The 19,177-nt window shown below is 34.0% G+C and overlaps 1 pseudogene; it reads left to right on the top strand.

The window, feature by feature from the left end:
- Positions 1 to 15,668: 15,668 nt before the first annotated feature.
- LOC116083905 overlaps positions 15,669 to 19,177 on the top strand; it is a 6,217-nt pseudogene continuing 2,708 nt past the window's right edge.

Below are 19,177 nucleotides of genomic sequence, written 5' to 3' on the forward strand. Positions count from 1 at the left end.
TTTATTTATTTCATTTCCTTCATCTTCCTCTGCTTCATTTCTTTGTTCATTCCTTCCTTCACCCTTTCTTTTTACTTCCCTCTCCTATTCCCTCTTCTTGCTTCATCTCATCTCATTTTGTCTCTTTCCCCTTTCTCTTTTAAGTATCATCAACATTTCCAAAGGAAAAAAGGCAGATTTTTTCTTCATCTATCTCTTCAATATGAAATTCACATTTAACTCTGGCACAAGAACATTGAGTATTTGCATTTTAAATGTTTCACCCCTTTCATCCATCCTCAGCATGTGATATACTATTATCTTATAACACATACATCTTGTATCTATTGTCTCTATATCGTTCTAATGAGTCATTTGTCTCCAGCCTTAATACCCCAAAGTCCAGTCTCTCCCTATTGCCAGTCTAATACACATTTATAACACTAATCGTACTGCTCAAAATTCTTCATTAAATATATCAAAGAGGCATTATTTGTGCCTTCCCATTCCTTACTCATCATTCAATTTCTGAAGCTCATAAACTATTTGCATTTTTAAAGTAGGATGCTTTATCTTCTACCTTTAGTGTAATTATTTTCCTCTTGATTTAATTCTGTGCTGTTTCACAGCATACATGAAGTAATGTAAACCATTGTATAACCTTGATAACAAAGGGAGAATTCAATAAACATTGATATTTTTTCTTGCTGAGACTTCATTTAGAAAGGTTTTTGCCTAGAATTTCTTTCGTTTTATTTTTTCTTTTTATTTTTTTTTGATGGCTCAGATCTCTGATAATCATATCTCACATCTTTATTTTTAGTACTTTACATTTTACTATTTGTTTCATTATTTCTAAGATAATGTAACAAAAATTACTATTAAAGAGTTATATAAATATATTGCTAACAGTGTAATTTTATTTATATTCCAATTTTATGGAACTTAATTGTAAATTTCCATTTTGCTTTTCCAGGCAGGATACCATACTGTATCCAAGACTTCAAATCAATGATTATCCTCCTGCCTTAGACATCTTGAATGCTGCTATTACAAGTGTATACCTGGCTGGCTTAAATGTTTCTTTTAAAGATACAATATCAAAAGATGAATCTAAAAACAATTATGTGCCAGGCCACAGTGGCACATGCCTTTAATCCTATCACTTGGGAAGCAGATGTAGGCAGATCTCTAAATTGGTATTCAGTGTATGTATAGTTCTGTGTAATTAATTGTAGATTTCCATGATCCACAGTAGAGCAATAAACTACTATGGCTTTGAAATTGGTTTGATAAAAATGATGTGAACGTTTACCAAGTGGATCCCGATGGTGAAAGCCAGCTACACCCCATTGACAACGCCCTTAGACAGCAGGAAGTAGCTTAAGAGACACGATGCCCTCGTTCCCTTTTCACTACCAGCTTCAGCTTCCCTTTTTCTTTCCTTCTCTTTATAATATTAAAAAAGGAGGTATGTTAGCACCAGAGCCACCAAAGCCTGTGGTATCACATAGGTGAGCCTCACAGACCTGTTGCCAGGGCACCAGCCACCATATTCCCAGAATCTATTGGGGCTCACCACTATGTCAGAACCCATATATACATACATATATATATATATATGTATATATATATGTATATATATATATATATATATGGAACATTCCTCCATCTTTCTCTCTCTCTTCCTTCTCTCTTTCTGCTAGTTTCTGCTACTGTCCCCTCTCTCCCTCTCAATTAAACCTCTTACATGTGGAAAAAATGGTTTCCACTGTTATTATATTATGTGTGATTCATAATTATTTGTCATTCAATCATTAATTTATTTAAGTTTGTGTAACATGTAAAGGAATATTTTCTATTAATAAATGTACTACTTAATATGGATACATTTTGAAAAGTATAAATCTGAAATTTTACAAGCTTCATAAAAAAAGAACTATGCTAAATAGATGAAGAAAAATACTGCTTAATATTTATACCTAGGAACAAAATACAACAGTGGTTACTAGGGAATAGAGAAAGGTGGAATAAAGTAGATCAGAGGGCATAAACTTGCACTTATACAAGATGATGACTGCAGCCAGTAATACACATTATATACTGAAAAGTCTCTAGATGTAGATACCAACAACCAAACATTAGACAGAAGTCAGAGATCTCTATGGAAGAGTTAGGAAAAACATTGAAGGCCTTGAAGGCAATGGCAAACTCCTCCCAACCCCCAACTCAGGAAGACCAAGAGTGTTAACTAACCTGGACCCCTGGGAGCTTCCAGAGACTGAAAGGAAAGAAGATAAACAGGCTAGTATGAAGCCCACAGAGGACTGCCTTGTCTGGCCTCAGTGGAAGAAGATGCACCTAGTCCTACAGAGACTTGATGAACCAAGGTGAACCAAGGTGAGGGAATACTCAGGGTGGGCACCCTTTCACTGGTGAAGTGGGTATTGGGAAAGGAAGCATCTGAGTGGAGACTATGGGACAACAGTTGAGATATAAAAACATAAATAAAATTTTTCAAAAGCAAGAAAGCAACAAGGACATGAATAACACATATCTACATCCTCCTATCAAATTAAGAGAACACACTTTGGGAATTCCATGAGGAAACTTTTTGGAATGAACAGATTATTTTTCATTGTACATATTTAAGATATACAACATGTTTCAATAGATGTACACATATTGAAATAATTGCCTATCACCTTCTATAGTTTTATTATTTGTGGTAAAATTAGCTACAATTCTTCTAAATAGTCATATCTTAATTTCTTTTTTTAGAGTAAAATACATTTTAATAAAAATATTCAAAGAATTAAACCATTGATGGGCATATACTCAAGAAATATTAATGTATGTTTGGAAGAGTGTTAAAGCAAATCCTTCAGGCAGACAAAATGACATACTAAATAGAAGTCTGAAGTGCCACCAAAAATAAATAAATTAATTAAAACACTGGGGACTATGATTCTATGAGTAGGTATAATTCCCTTAGCATATAAATTTCTCTTTTTAAAAAATGATAATAGGACAAACAACAATATGAACTAACTAGCACCCTCAGAGCTCCCAGGGACCACCAACCAAGGAGTACACATGGTGGGACTGATAGCTCTGGCAGCATGTGTATAGTAGAGGATGGCCAAGTCGGTCATCAATGGGAGGAGAGGCCCTTGGCCCTGTGAAGGTTCTGTGCCCCAGTGTAGAGGAATGCCAGGGCTAGGAAGCGGGAGAGGGTAGGGTGCTGAGCAGGGGGAAGGGGGAGGGAATAGGGGTTCGTTCTTGTTATATCTTAATTTCTTAATCATCAACTCATTGTGGCAAAGTTCTGTTCTGTTTTTGTCTTTTCTTCCTTTAGAATTCATAGATTTTATACTGCATTCCAAAGGACAATAGAAATGTCTCTTTTTATTTACCTGATAAAATTGTCATCTTAGAGGGTTACAACTGAATAAGGCTACCCTTTTTACTTCTTTCTGAACCCTGGCTGGCTGGTTCAACTCGGCTACTCTGGCTCAAACTCTTCTCCAAGATAGTGGATTCAGTCTGGCTCTTAGCTTCTAACTGAATTGTTCTGCTTGGCCTCTAATCCTGCCAATTTGTTCTAACCTTTCGTCTCATTACTTTCTGATTTGTTCTGTCTTTACCTTTCTAGAACAAAATCAACTAGTCTGCACTACACTGACTGCACCGACTCCCACTTCTCTATTTGTCATATTGTTCCTCAATTAGATGTCATTCGTGCTGTGGATGGCCCTGGTGTTGCCAGTATTTTGATGTTATTCTGCTTTCCCAGGATGGGTTGTCTGGAATTACTCAGATGACTTCTTGTGAACCTTCCCCCAAATGAATAAAGGGATCAATCACTGGGTGAGTAGGCAGGACTTCCGGTTTGGACAGAGGATGAGAGGAAGCAGGAGAGAGTTTGGGGGCTCTTTGGTGGGGCTAGAGAACAAGATCTAGCTTCTAAAGTCTCCTGGTTTCTATGGTGGATCCTCTAGGATTCACCACCAGAGGAATTAATTTAGTATGGTTTACAAGATTAAGATTCTAGTTGTTGGGCCCAGAGATTGAGTAAAAATTGTTTCTGAACTAAGTTTGTGTGGTGTTTTCCTTCACACAACAGTTTGACTGGGTTCTAGGGAGAAAGGTATGGTGGCAAAGTGTGGGTTTGCCAAATGTGCACCACAAAGGCCATGGGGATTTTAAAGCATGGGGCTGACATTTAGCAACACACCAGTGGGAAATTAGCCAGCTGGGATGAGACATTTTGGGAGCTCCAGGCCAGAGAGTCTCCACGAAATAAGAACAAACCTGCCAGTCCACTGGAACAGAATTCCTTGCAGTAGCATGGGAATTTGCCATTCTTCTTTAATATTTCCACAATAATTTTTAAACATGGCTGCTCAATTTTACAAACTCATTTTATCTTCAATGTGTGTATAAGGGAATGTCTGTATTACAGTCAGAGGGATTAAAGGTGTGTAGCATGTCTGCATTCTAGCTAGATCACACAGGTCTTAGTTTTTACATGTGATCCCTTGCCAGAGCAACCATGTTGCTGGATTAAAATTCCTCTACAGGGCAGTTAAACACTTGAGATTACTACCTAAATTATTATCATCCTTATCTAATGTCTTAGCTATTTAGAAATGGACAGCTTTCTTTTTTATACTGATTTCGGTCAAGTTGTCTATATTAAAGCCACTGATATATGAAATAATATATGAATATAACTATGATATATCCATGTCACCAGCCTTTCCAACCAGCCTTCTATTTCTTTCTCGATAATTTTACTTTAAGTTACTAAAACATAAAAGTCAGACATCGGTACATCCCACTTCTAGTCATTTCTAATTGCTCCAATCTTTTTTCTGCTTCTCTCCCCTCTCACAATCTCTCCCTTACTCTTCTCTTGTGACTCCCTTCCTTCCTCCATGTATCTCCCCATTCCTATTTCATCTGTATTTTGGCACACTGAAAGTGATTTTTTTTAGTTAAAATTGAATTTTAATTAACATCTTTTACTTCCTACTATCTTTTTCTCACTCATGAACCAAAATGAGTCCCTGGTTTTATCATTGCTTTGTATCTTCTGGCTGTCTTAAAATATCCCATGATATTTTAATAAGCTCATATTGATCACATAAATCCTGTGTTGGTCATGCTTTTTTTGATTCAAAAGAATCTTTATGTTTGCTTAATTTAGATATGCCTTATCTCTTAGAAGCTCATGTGTCTACAAAGCTGGTCACCAAAATAATGCTCTTGAAAGTGACTGATGATGTTTAAGAATTAGGGACTAGCATTAGGTGATTGAGTCATTAGGGTAGCACATGCAGAGGACAGGATCGGTCATAGAAATTTATTTGTTTTTCTCCAAGACTAATTGCTGAAAGAGGAACCATCTTCCTTTGTCTAATCTCCCACTCATCCCTCCTATTGGCACAGACATCAAAATGCCTGCCATTGAGAACCCAAACTTACTCCATCTTGGAACCAGTCACAATTTTAAAAGAAAGAAAGAAAGAAAGAGAGAGAGAAAGAGAGAGAGAGAGAGAGGAAGGAAGAAAGAAAAAACAACAACAACTGTGAACTTGGCCCACAGCTGAACCCAAGCTGCACCCACATACCAGGAAGGACCCCACAGCTTGTCCTCGGCCAGAGTTACTCACAAGCTACTTCCTAGCAACAGTTAGTCAAAGATTAGTCTGATTGTTTCAGATACGCTTTCAGACCTTTTGTGATTGTACATGGTCTGGCTTCGGAGCACCCACCTGACTGCTTACAATAGACATTAAGTTATATGCTTAATATAACTTATGCTTAGTTGCAAGGATGGACCCCCAAACCCCCACCGCTTTACTTGCTTCCATTTTCTATAAAACCTTGTCTTGATGAGAATTTGGGCCTGCTTCACCAAACTGTCCTGTGGGTCAAAGGCGAATAAGCCCAAAACTCAAATTTGTAATAAGGAGACCCTAATGTGATTACATAGGAAACAGCTCCATGATGGTCTTTTGGGATTCACAAATGCTTCCTGACACAACACCATGAGTTGCTGCATGCAACACTGGGCACTTAGGTAAGCCTGAGGAGATGTAATCATGTTTTTGGGTTAATCATCCAGAAAAGTGCTAAAATAATTATGCACTATCTACAAATTCCCAAACTTGGGAATGACAAAACAGAGTAAGAAATTTCTATACTAAAGGGTCAGTTTCAGCCTGTCTTTTCCTAAATACTCTATTGAAAGCAGAGACTGAATATTGTGCTTTTCTGTTCCACTCATTCTAGACTGAAGAAACAATACTAGACTTTTAAAATGTGCCTATGCCTTCTTATAGAAGAGATTTGGGAGTTTGTTGGTAGCTCATTTGTTACTGTTATCAAGCTTCATTTTATTTTATTATTATTATTTATTATTATTATCACTGTGGTACCAGTAGATGTTCCAAACATGCCTACTATATAGGAAGTGCTTTCTGAGTATTTAAGGCATTAATCATCTCTGTGAGATTCTGTGAAGACATTAAGTCATTCTAGTCACTTCCACAAGATGTTAAGTGAATTTGACATTTTAAGAAGTGTGAGTGGTTTCATAGGCTGGTGGAAGAAAAACACAATACAAGTAGGAAGGAAATAAACTTCCTTTTTGTATGATTTAAGTTACAGTAATAGTTGTTCAACTATAATTGTTCTTATGCTCCTTTACTTCAATATTTAATAGCATTTATTATTTTTTTTATTTCTTATAGAAAACAAAACTATTCCAGGAAGACTAACTTTGGAACAAAATAATAGCTTAGTCCTTGAATGTATTATAATTGGAAAAATACTCTTCTACATTTACTGTTTTTATTCTTTTCATTTAATATTTTAAAAATTATTCATTCATATATTACATATATTACATGCTGCATGGTTTCCCCTCTCTCCTCTCCTCCCAGTACCTCCTCCAATCTACCCCAACATATACTCTTCCTTACTTTCCCTTTAGAAAAGAACAGGTCTGTGTCTTCCAGCCTTAATATGAAGGGAGGTGCCTAGTCCTTTTGCAACATTTACTATTGTTTTTTAGACATTATAGTGTATGAGTTTGAGTTTGAACCCACTACACTTAAAGGGAAAGAAAGCTAAAACTATAATTTAAATGGTTGAAATGGGTCACTAAACAAGATAATAGGGGTTTTCAGAGCTCTTATCTGTTAAGGAAAATTAAGCTAATTAAATCTTTTAGGCAGCCAGAAATCTCTACAATTTCTTAAGCACATTGGATAATACAACTAACATACATTGATTTTCATTTTGCTGTAAAAGATTCTTTTTTTCTTTAAATTCATAACCTAAAGTAACCACATACCATTCTTCTATTACAAAGATGGCAAAATGTAAGAATACTCTCCTCTTGGGAGCACACTACCCTAAATATTTAACTCTAATCAGTTCTTTACAGAAGATCCTTACATCACATTAACCTTTACATAATTATCCAAATGTAGCATAAAAGGATTATTAAATTCAAACTCCAGTTAATAAAATAAAAAAGTGAAGGTTAAGTATCTTCTGAAAAATACTGAAGTGAGGTAAATATTGTCATAACCCTATTTACTTAACTCTCAAAATAAAGATATAATCAGATAATAGAATAAGTTTCACCATTAATAATGTATATCAAACCACATTTGTTGTGTTCCTATGTCATCTCCAGGTATTTTTCAGATGTGTCTTTGATGGTTGCATTAATGATTTAATAATTTAACAAATTATTGAACTAACTTATTAGAATAGCTTTATTTAGCTCATGGATTTTGAGGCTCTAGCTCAAAATCAGTGTGATAATAGAGGGTAAGTCATCACAGTGGGAGAACACTAAACAAAATTTTCATATAACAAACAAGGAGAGATAGTCAATCTTCTCCTTTTATGATATTCTTATGAGAGCTATATCAGAGTTCCAAGAGAAATACTTAAACTTCTTTTCAGGTGACATCCCTGGACCTTATGTTTTACAGCACCATTTAAAACCACAACCTTGTCCACAAAGACTTCAATGCCATGCACCCTTTGGATATACTCAGATCGGAGCAGGAAGCAGCAGGCTTCATGGCAATATGGAAGATAATGTTTGAGGCCAAATTAATTTTTCTCTGTACAGGTTTTCACTTGTGAGTTGTTAAGATGTGAGCCATAACGGAAGTCCTAGAGTGATAAACTACTCATATTCATATGAAAATACTTATTTTGTAAAGCTCTAGGCCAAATATTCATATAAAAATTGTTCAATGTGGTGGCAAGTTGAAATGCTTTATGGTGACTATGTAGAGATCACAAGATTCTATTGTTGAAACTGTTGAAAGTTTATAACAGAAATTAAATGGTATCATAGACCTCTTCTGTATACCCCTAATCACTAATATTCCCCCATAGCCACATCCCCTATCAGGTGATACAGATTTGTAATCAATGCATTAACACTGTGTATTACCCTCAGTGACTATTACTTACACCAGCAATCACTCAGTAGATTCTCTGTGATTCTTTGTGACTGCTGAAAACACGCCTACCATGAGAGTTTCATATTCATTATTCCATAGAACCTAAAATCCTCTTTACTCTGCTACATATCTGTCTTCTCCCCTATTCTCCATAGTTGGCTATAACTGGTTCTTTTATACTTGCCATATGCTTGCATTTTCTGATCATCAAGCAACTAATATCATATAATGCACATTGTTTTTTATTCTTCTCTCATTACATTCCAAGTGTAGTTTCTCCTCCATCCCCTCCCCCAGTCTTATCCCTTCATCTTCCCTTTCTCCCAAATCCACTCTTCTCCTCCCCTTGAAAAAGAACAGACCTCCCAGAAACATCAAGCAAATGTGGTATAATAAGTTATAGTAAGAATAGGCACATACTACCACATCAAAGCTGGACAAAGCAACCAAGTGTAAGGAAAAGAGTCCCACAGTCAGAAGACTGAGAGATAGTCCCTATTCCCACTGTTTGGATTCCTACAAAAATACCAAGCTACTCGGCCATAGCATATATGGAGAAGAGCTTTGTCAGCACCTACAGGCTCTCTGATCTCTGGGGACAGTGTAAAGTCCTGGTAAGTTGATCCTGTGAGCCATGTTCTCTCAGCTGACTCCCCTAGTTCATGTAATCTTACTGGCTTGTGTCACTTAAATATATACTTTTACATTCCTTCCATATATTCGCAACCCTTCATGGCAAATATTACATATTTTAGCACTTACAGTATTCTACTTTCTGGGTTTACCACAATGTATCCATTTATCTGTTCCAAAATATCTATGTTGTATCTAAATTTTCACAGAGAAACAGTTTATTATCCAAGTGTTTATATAAATAGGAGGTACCAATAATCTTGAGTATGAATTCCACAATGTATAATTGCTGGGTCATTTATATATACATATATATATATATATATATATATATATGTATGTATATATATGTCTATATATATTCATCAATAATTAAAGAAAAAGAGATCAGAAAAGTTAAGGAAGAAAGGATAAAGGGAGAAAAGAGGACAAAAGAATGGATATATTTACAATTTGATTTTAAAAACTAATGGTATCTATATATATGCGTTTTAACATTTTTGTTGCTTTTGTTTTTGACTTGTTATTTTGAAAAAGATGTTTCTATGAAGACCTCCTGCCCTGGAAATCACTAAGTAGACCAGGCTGACCTTAAACTCGGAGATATTTGTAATTAATTTTTTTCAAAGCCTACTTTTAGTGAGGGTTCTTAAATGATTTAACCTCCCTTCTAGCCCACTATCTACCAGAGTTAGTGAAAAATAAAGGATATAGGGGAAGTGGACTTGTTTAAAAATGGTACTTCGGAGCAACTCCTATCTGTGTTGTCAGGAAATCAGCAGTTGAGTTCATAGGTCAGGAACAGCCGCTCAATCCACTAGCAAAGACTTGGTGGATATACTCGAAGTCCAGTTTCATAGTGTTGGGAGAGCAGCAGTGGTGTTATAACATAGAAAGAACAGATAGGCTTCAGCCAAATTGGCACAAGTCAGCAGAAGGAGCAAGGACCACCAGAAAGGTCAGGAAAAGTTCCTGGCTGTGCCTTGCTCAGGGAAGAAAAACCAAAGATGCAAGACTAAGAAACCTTTCACAGCTAGCTCTATAAGCAAGCCACGCTCCTTTCATAGTCCCTTGAGTCCTATTTATACTCCCTCCAAACACCATGAGTCTTGCATCACCATTTGTCTTGCCTTAGCACATGAGTCTGTCTCAGATGACATCACTCTGCCAATGAGCCTTATTCTCTGGAAGCAGCAAGAAGCCACAGCACACCACCAGAAGTTTTTTTGGAGGGTTTCCCTCTATAGGGTCCCAACAAAAGGAATTCAACCACACAATGTAAGGCAGACCAGTACATGCTTGTCTTTAATGAAGAATCCTTCATCATGTATCCTTTCATGTGCTTGCTTTAATAGAACACTCTTTCACCTGTGTATGCTTCACTGAAATGTTCCTTCACATGTGTGCTTTTGAAAACATTTCTTCTCTTGGGTCTGCTTCGGGAAAACACTCCTTAACATGTTTGCCCAAGCAAAACATCACGTAACACTGACTTTCCAAAGAACCCTTATGTTTCCACCTCAGACATTTTTGCCTCTTCTTCATAAGTCCAGGAGTGTGAGGATTAAGGTTATGTGTCACCATGCCCTTAACTGTATAAATTTTAAAATTAGCTGCTAATGTACTTATTCAGTCCTATAAGCAAGTGATGGGCGTTCCAGATGCTCCTTGTCTTCTTTGGTATCTGATTTTGGTGCTGATCTAGACATGCCAACATGTATGTGATAGGACTACATTTGTCTTCTTAATTTGTACTTCCTGATGATACAGAAAATGAAACAGTTATGCTGTTTCCTATTGTGAAGTTTTATAAATTTGATAAAATTCAATTTATCAGATTTCTAACAGCTTCTAATTAAAGATACATCTAAAATGCAATACCAAAAAACAATTTGATATATATTATCTCAATAATAATAATAATAATAATAATAATAATAATAATAGAAATTAATATTATAGGAATTTTAGTCTTTTGCTTTTTATCCTGGATCTACAACTCTTTAAAATTAATTTTTGGGAATAGTGTTAAGTCTGTGTTATTTGATTGCTGGTAAATAGTTATATACAGTTTTACAAGTTATCAATTATGAAAAATTAATCTTTACACATAAAAATCATCATATTATTGAAAGACTATTTTTTTATTTTAGTATTTACCTTTTATATCCAAATGGAAGACATAGCCCTGAAATATCTTCACAAAATGTCAGTGTTCATCTTTTTTCTGTATATCTTCCAATGCATAGTTTCTAAGAGAATTTTATACAAAGTACGTTAACTCAGTTCAACTGCATATATGAGGTGTGAATAAAAGCAAACATTGAAAAAGAAGAACAGTAAAATAAATATGACATCAACAATCTGTAATAAATAATTTTAATTTATTTGGAGATTTATTAATTTATATGTTATGTATTTTTGAAACATGGTCTCATATATCTCAAGTGCTTAAATTCTATGTAATTGAAAATGTCTAGATCCTCCCTCCTGCACTTCCCTGGTACTGGGATTGCAGGCATATATCATGATGTCCATTTTATACAAGGCTCTCTATGAGGTATCCTGAGTCCTGGAATTACAAATAAGCATCACTTTGCACAGCATGAGAGTAGAATAATTCTTAAGAAATAGAGACTGGCTTACAAATATTCACAGTACTGAATATAGAAAATGTCAGAACTTATATATAATGTCTTGTGGGTAGAAATGCAATAAAATTACAAATACTATGAAATGCATGTGTCCAGATAGATCATAAATACACGCAGATGTTTTACTGGCTTCATGGATGGTTCATAGTGAAGTTGAGGTGGAGACTGAAGTGGAATGGTATTCTGGAATCAGATTGAGGGTACAAAGATTGAAATTAAGCAATCATTGAATGTCAACTTCAAAACAACTATAGGATATACACCCTTGTCTAGGAATGACTATATGATATCATATAATACATGAAACCATTAAAAACAGAGATCAATAAATTTGTCCAAATTACAGATAGAACTGCCACAGACATTTTATTTACCAACTTATTATCTCAATTCTGCATCTCTCAAAAAAATCAGTTTTTTTTACATAACGTAAAAGAAAATATTAAATATCTAACTTTATACTGAATTTTGATCACTAAAAACAAATGTACAGTTTAAAGTTGATGTAAAATTTCAAATTGAGGAGCCTGGTAGCCTAAGTGCTTGTGAGAGTCAAAAAACTGAGTATAACACAGTGGAGCTTGAATCATAGAAAAACACTTTAGAAATTCTCACATAATAGCCTAAGGATATAGCTCAGTAGATTCTAAAGTGTTTGAAATACAAGCTTAAGGAGAAAAGTTTGATCCCCAGAACCCACATAGGAACTGAGTATAGCAACATGTGCTTATAACCCAGGCCTGGGGACAGAGATAAGAGAACCCCTGAAATTATCTACACAGATAATTCAGTGGAAACAGTGGGCTACAGGTTCAACAAGGGAACCTGTCTCATTATCTAAACTCTGGCTTGAACATATGCATGAATGGACAAAAAGACCCATGAACACACATATGAAGACATGGGCATGTGAAATTTACATAAGAGTTTTTATGGAGTTTTTATGGGTTTTATTGGATTCAGCTAACTAAAAAGGAGGTGGCTTAAAAGAGACAAAAGAATATTCAAAATATTCACAGTGTAAAAAAATATGGAAGTTTGGGGAAAGGTAGTCATCTTCAAATTCAGAGTTCAATGTCATTTTAACCAAAAGAAAATCAATCATACAATCCAAAACCATAATAAATGATTCATCCTTTACCAACAAAAGTAAAGAAATAAAAAAGGTTTAAGTGATCAATCTATAAGCAAATGTTCTTGTGACAAATATATAAGTTGTTCTAAACTCCAGAAAAATTTGATTTTAAAAAGGGATAATCACACCAGGGAATTACTTACCTAAAGTAGAAAAATAAACTAATGCATACTCATGCTGAAGTAAATATTCTAGTGAGAACTGATTGACAGCTATGACTATTCTTCCTCCTGGATGGCCAATGCTGATGATAAGAATATCATTATTCTTACATTATGTAGCATTTTACAACTAAGTTAAAGCACTACAAATGTATTATATGAAATATGTCCTAAATGTGATATCATTTGTTGCAACCTTGTCATTTAAGCTGTATAGTGAAAGAACAGATGCAGAACCTTAAAGTGGACAGGAGGTGCTCTAATTTCATCTAGTACATCTGCATCTATCATGGAGGCTTTTCACAGAATTGAAAGTCTGCACTATAGCAGGGCACATAAGAATGAATCTGCCAACTTTAATATGGTTTTTTAATGCATATGCTTGCCTGGGCATGCTCGTGCATGTGTACATGTGTGCATGCATGTGATCACAACTTCAGGTTTTGTTTTCCTCCCAAAATTCTTTGAAAAGCCACAATCTCAGAGTAAGTTGTCATTGCCAGGGATGATTAGCATAGCAAAGAACATTTTATTGGTCCTGCAATCCAAAATAAAAATGAAACACTTTGCAGCTCTGAAGTTGCAAGTCTATATTTTCTTAAAAATCAGTTCAATTTTCAGTAGAATGATTCTAGTGTATGTCCCTACAATGATAGGTAGTGTTAATCACTCATAGGTTGTTATTAAGCAATGACTTTTCAGTGAACATTCACTAAGAAAAACAGTCAGGGCTTTCAGATCACAGCAATGCATGTATGCAACACAAGAAAATCCAAGTGTTCTTAAACTGGCACTTGATGCAAATGTGCTGGGACCGATATTCTGTCTGTCAAGACATGCCAGGGATAGTATTTTTGCACAATAGCAGATCTAATTGCATTCTGTAAAGAAGAGAAAGAGCCAAAATACAAGTGAAAGGGGAGACAGGAATATGGGTCAGAGATGTTGGAAAGATAGTAAAAGATAATTGTTAGCAGCTACTATTCCTTGATATATGAAAACAAAGAAGACACTAGGTTCCCTAACCAAGACTTTCTTGAAGTAGTAGTTTTGGAAAACATGGCAGACAGAAGTCTCTGTATGAAAGTTTTATTTTCTCATTAAAGGTTCTGAGTTTTCTTTCTTCAACAACTATAGCTAAGGACGATATAAGATAAAAATGAAATGTCCAACAAAAGGTTACTTACAAGAGTTTGCTTAAAAGTTTCCTTTGAAATGAATGGAGTAATGTGTAAATATTCAAGAATCCTTCACAGGAGCTGATTGCCCATAATAGATTTCTAAACAGATAGCTCATTATTTCATTGACTGGGAACAAAATCAAGGTGAATTAGAAGATTCCTGAAGATAGGAAAGGGGGAAATTAACAATCTGTTTAATGTCTAATATGACCTAATAACATTCCATTAAAATATTAACAGTACAATGTACTAAAATGACACTAGTGCTTACAGTTAGAGAACTACTTTTATAGCAACTTTAAATCAACTATTTAAAGTTAAAAATAATGATAATTTCCTAAACTATCAAATTTAGAATGCTATTTCTCCAAGATTAACTTGTGATCTCACTGTACATTGGAAAGTAGTTACTGTTATGAGCAGTTAATAAATTCTAATTAAATAACTATGTATAATTGATTGTGCTGTCTGGCTCTTGATCCTGTGCATCATGGACTATCTTCATTCCTATATAGAAACGCATCCTTGAGCAGTATTCTCTGTATTGCATTCATGTGACAAAAGATTTCACTCTATAGAGACATGTAATGGCCTAGCCTCAATCCTTCAGAAATGAGGGAAAAGAAAATACAATTAATGAAAGTTTTCAAAGATTTTTAAAGTCATCTAAATTTTGAAGTCATTGATTATATAAGTACCATTAATAAGTACCATTTAAGATTAACTTAAATTAAGTTAGTCTTGTTTTCAGATAGTTGGTATAGGGATGATTGTAACACAGGATGAATTGCAATTTTCTTGGAGCTCTGATAGAGAAATTAAAGCTAAGAATAGCATGTAGATAAACTATATGTATGTGAAATATATTTCAATGATTAGAAATCTTGCCAAATGTTTTATTTTATGTAAAAATTTCTATCCATGTTGAATATAGTGCATGGGGTCTTAGAATGTATTTGTATCCATAATCTCTCAACTACATGGTTCCTACATCACTTTCTTACAAATGTTCACATAACTATAGAAATTATCTATTTACATAGTATCAAATTTTCAGAATTTATCCTATGACAAATGCATGTGAGTTTTTCTTTATGTTTTACTTTTACATATTCTACAACACAACATCTTTTTTTTTTTAGGATCAATGCCATGCACACTGGATTCTTAAATATGTCATCTTTGCATAACTTTACCATGTATATTTCATGGCCCATAGGTACCATTTGATTTTAAGATATACATAAACCAAATTCTTATTTTCTAACTGTGATATTTTTTAGGCGGATAGGATATCAACACTCAGGCTACAAAATCTTGTCATTGAAGTACATGAAAGCATTCCTTTATAAAGCTCTCTTATTTCTTGTTGTTTTCTTGAATGAAAAAGGAAGAACAATGCGACTTAATAATTTAATATTAATATGGATAAGTTCAACACAAAACTGCACTGTCATCTTGATGAGCAAAGGCTGTTTGAAGAAAGGTCAGTTTATTGATCGGGACATGTGAAACTGTTCCTGTTTCTTAGGCAGCTTTCCTTTCTTACATCAAGAATGGTAATTGTATTGAGAAAGACACAATAGAAGATGATTGTCTGCTTTTGTCATGGAGATGAATTATTGCAGAATACATACATGAAAAATAAAAGCAGTATTCTATAAATTGACCTTTGATGCTTTGTTCATTTGATTTCATTGTTCATATATTCTAGCATGAGCTAATGCTAAATAATATAGTAAATAGAAACATTTTTGTTAAAGCAGAATTACTTTCTTTACTAATGAAACACAGCTTTATGAAATAGCTCAATATGACAGTCTATGCATTTAAAATGCATAATTTAATCTATGCCAAAACCTGAGCAGTAACACAAGTTTGCATAGCTATTATCATTTTATTAAATTAGTAATAAGAATGTATAATGAAAAATGAAAAACTTTTTATTTAAAACTTAATGGAGTGCAGTTCACACACCATGCAAATTAAAAAGTAATACATTTTAATCCTAGAGATTTCAATAAAATCTATTAAGAAAATTATAATTGTCTGTAACTATTGAATTATTTCAATAACTTTTTAATAAAACAAAATTGTGACTGGCAAATTTTCTAAGAATTTAAGAAGATAAAATATTAGAATACAAAAAGGCCTCATCAACCTTTCTGTCTTTTAAAAATGTACAGAAATTTGGTTTATATCAATTGATACAAGGATAATTCAATATTTCCTTCTTGGAAAAATTATATCTTTTTATATTTGAATTTGGACACCATAAAATGTGGTTAACAGTTGTTTATTAAATTGTGGTTTATACAGAATTTAAAACCAGTGAGAAGTCTGTCCACTGAGAAGTCTGCCTGGCTCTGCTACTTTTAACCTAGTTCATCTATTTTTATTGAGCTGCAATTTGGAGAGAGATGAGCAGTTTATTCTAGATACAACTATCACCTGGTGTTTGCTAAATCACTGTGAAATTCTTGCAACAGCTGTTTGTTCCTGGGGAAACATTCACTTCATATTGCAGCAATAAACTGATCATTGCCAATTAAATGCCCATTAATTGTGTAAGCAAGGATTACTGCCAGATGTTTACATTAGAAAGAAAAATATCCTTTGCTATTTATTTTCCACTTATAACCATCCCTTCTCATGGAGATAATTATGTATATGAGATTATATAATAAACTACAAATTTCAATTCAAAAATTAACAAAATAACCTCTTAATGGGTCAGATTTAATAGAAAATAGGCTAGGAATGCATTTTGGATATAATAAACAAAATGCTTCTGGACAGAATTACTTTTTCAATGTGATGAAAGGGGGGATAATTAGACCAGTCAACCCAAATGATCTAACCTGTTTTATTTGCTATATCACATTTCGTAAAAGTTGTCTCTATTTTTCCTATGCTCTAGTTAAATAATAAACATAAAGAGGTTGTTCTTAAATATTGAAAGGAGAAAAAAATTTTACTTCAAGTAAAAGAATAACATCAAATAAAAGCAAGTACTGGTTTCAGATTTTATCTGAGTTCTCCTACCTCTGCATTCATCTGAAGTGTCATTCATCTTTAAAATATGATTTAGGTTTTTTTGTAGAACTTGGTAGTGATGAAAATGGAGCAAACCCTTAATAATATGTTTTTCTAAGTAATTTATTTCGACACCAAAATAAAACGAAAAATGGATGCTTATCATAATGAATACATTTATTACATCTTTTATTGCCTAAGCAAATGGAAACATTATAGAAAAAAAAGTGTTTCCATGGTCAAACACAACAATAAATTATTTATTCTCTTCAGAGAGTTTTGATAGGATACATCACATGCCTATTTCTCTGCAGTTGCACCTTCCTGTATTCATAAGGAGGAGTAAATTCATATGCATTTCTTTCCTGTAAATATAATGACTCCCAGGCCTTCATACCTAGGCATACAGCAAGTATGCAACAGCAGCAAGAAGATTAGGTGGCATTCTGTTCCTCACCACATTGAGCCACACCTCCTCTTTGGAAGGTGATCACAGGACACATTGAGAGCTGCTGAAGACATGAAACAGTAGCATCTGGTCCTTAAATATCTCCACAGGCATTTGTAATGGCATCTTTGAAGTTTTTTCTGCATCTGTCACATGTTTAGACTACACATTGACTGCCCCAGCTGAGCACGATTTTGATTCTTTGAGACTTTGAATAGTGTAATCTGTTTAAGAATAAGACTCGGGAAAATCCCTCATAATATCCATACACAAGCTCTTTCATGATTAAAGAAGGGGGTCCTCATTCCCATAACTGTTATTTTTTATGTTGAAATGATGCCAGCCTTTGAGTTAATAATACAGCCTACAATTACATTCCAGCTTTGCACATTTTTGAGAACCTGTACTCAAAAAGCCACATCTCTACTTTTTTTTTTAAACCAGCATTATAGAAATTACTACTTGAGAAGGCCTCTATAAATGTGATGTGTGTGTAATCATCTTGGCATCTGATTATAAAAGAAATGTGACCACTGTCAACTCACTTTGAAAATCATTTTTTATTCAACCTTTTGAGTAGTGTAGAATATAAGAATAAAGGCTGATTTTACTTAAATGGTAATTTGAGTGCTATTGACTTTACATCTATTAAATTAATATACTTCTCACAATTAAGTCATAAGATTCTACTTAACATACCTCATTGTGCAGGCAGACTATTTTCTAATATTAGTGCAATCTTCAAGCTATAGCACCAGCCTTATAAATACAAATTAGGTCTATTAAGTACAGTTCATTCTCATTCCATGGTTATCCTAGTTTAAATATTTCAAAATTAACACAGTGTTTCTTTGGTATTTTGAAACTTGCTATTTCTTTTTTTTTATTTAGAGAATACTTTATTAGTTTTTGTAATCAAACCCACGTAGATAAGACCTTACATATTTAATACAGTGCGTTACCCCTGTACAAATGGAAAAAAAATTAAATTCAACATTTATAGACCAATATGGCTGTTAATTTCTATGCAATGACAACTCAACACAGTAAACTGAGATACTTTTTTCCAAAGTTGACAGAACAGCTAAAGTTTCTAAAAATTCAAATTATATAAATGTATATATATATTTATATTTATATTTATATAAAAAGACCAATAATAGCAGTATGTTATGCATCAATAGCAGCAACAGCTTTTCCAGGTTCTGCAGTCATTTGAACAAAATTGTAGAGACATACAGCACACTCTATTAAAAAAATAAGTAAAAAACAAAACCCCAGAAAACAGCACAGCTCTGTTACTCTTGTGGTACCTGGCACCATTTTTTTAAGTTAGCTTCTCAGTCATCATCTGGAAAGAAAACATTCTGAGCCACATTCTTTAAAACAGCTCTGCTAAAGCAGTCACTACTATGTATCATAAAGCAGGGACATTCTCTCTGTCTCTCT

The sequence above is a fragment of the Mastomys coucha genome, unplaced genomic scaffold (genome assembly GCF_008632895.1).
Source record: "Mastomys coucha isolate ucsf_1 unplaced genomic scaffold, UCSF_Mcou_1 pScaffold8, whole genome shotgun sequence".
NCBI classification, from domain to species: Eukaryota; Metazoa; Chordata; class Mammalia; order Rodentia; family Muridae; genus Mastomys; species Mastomys coucha.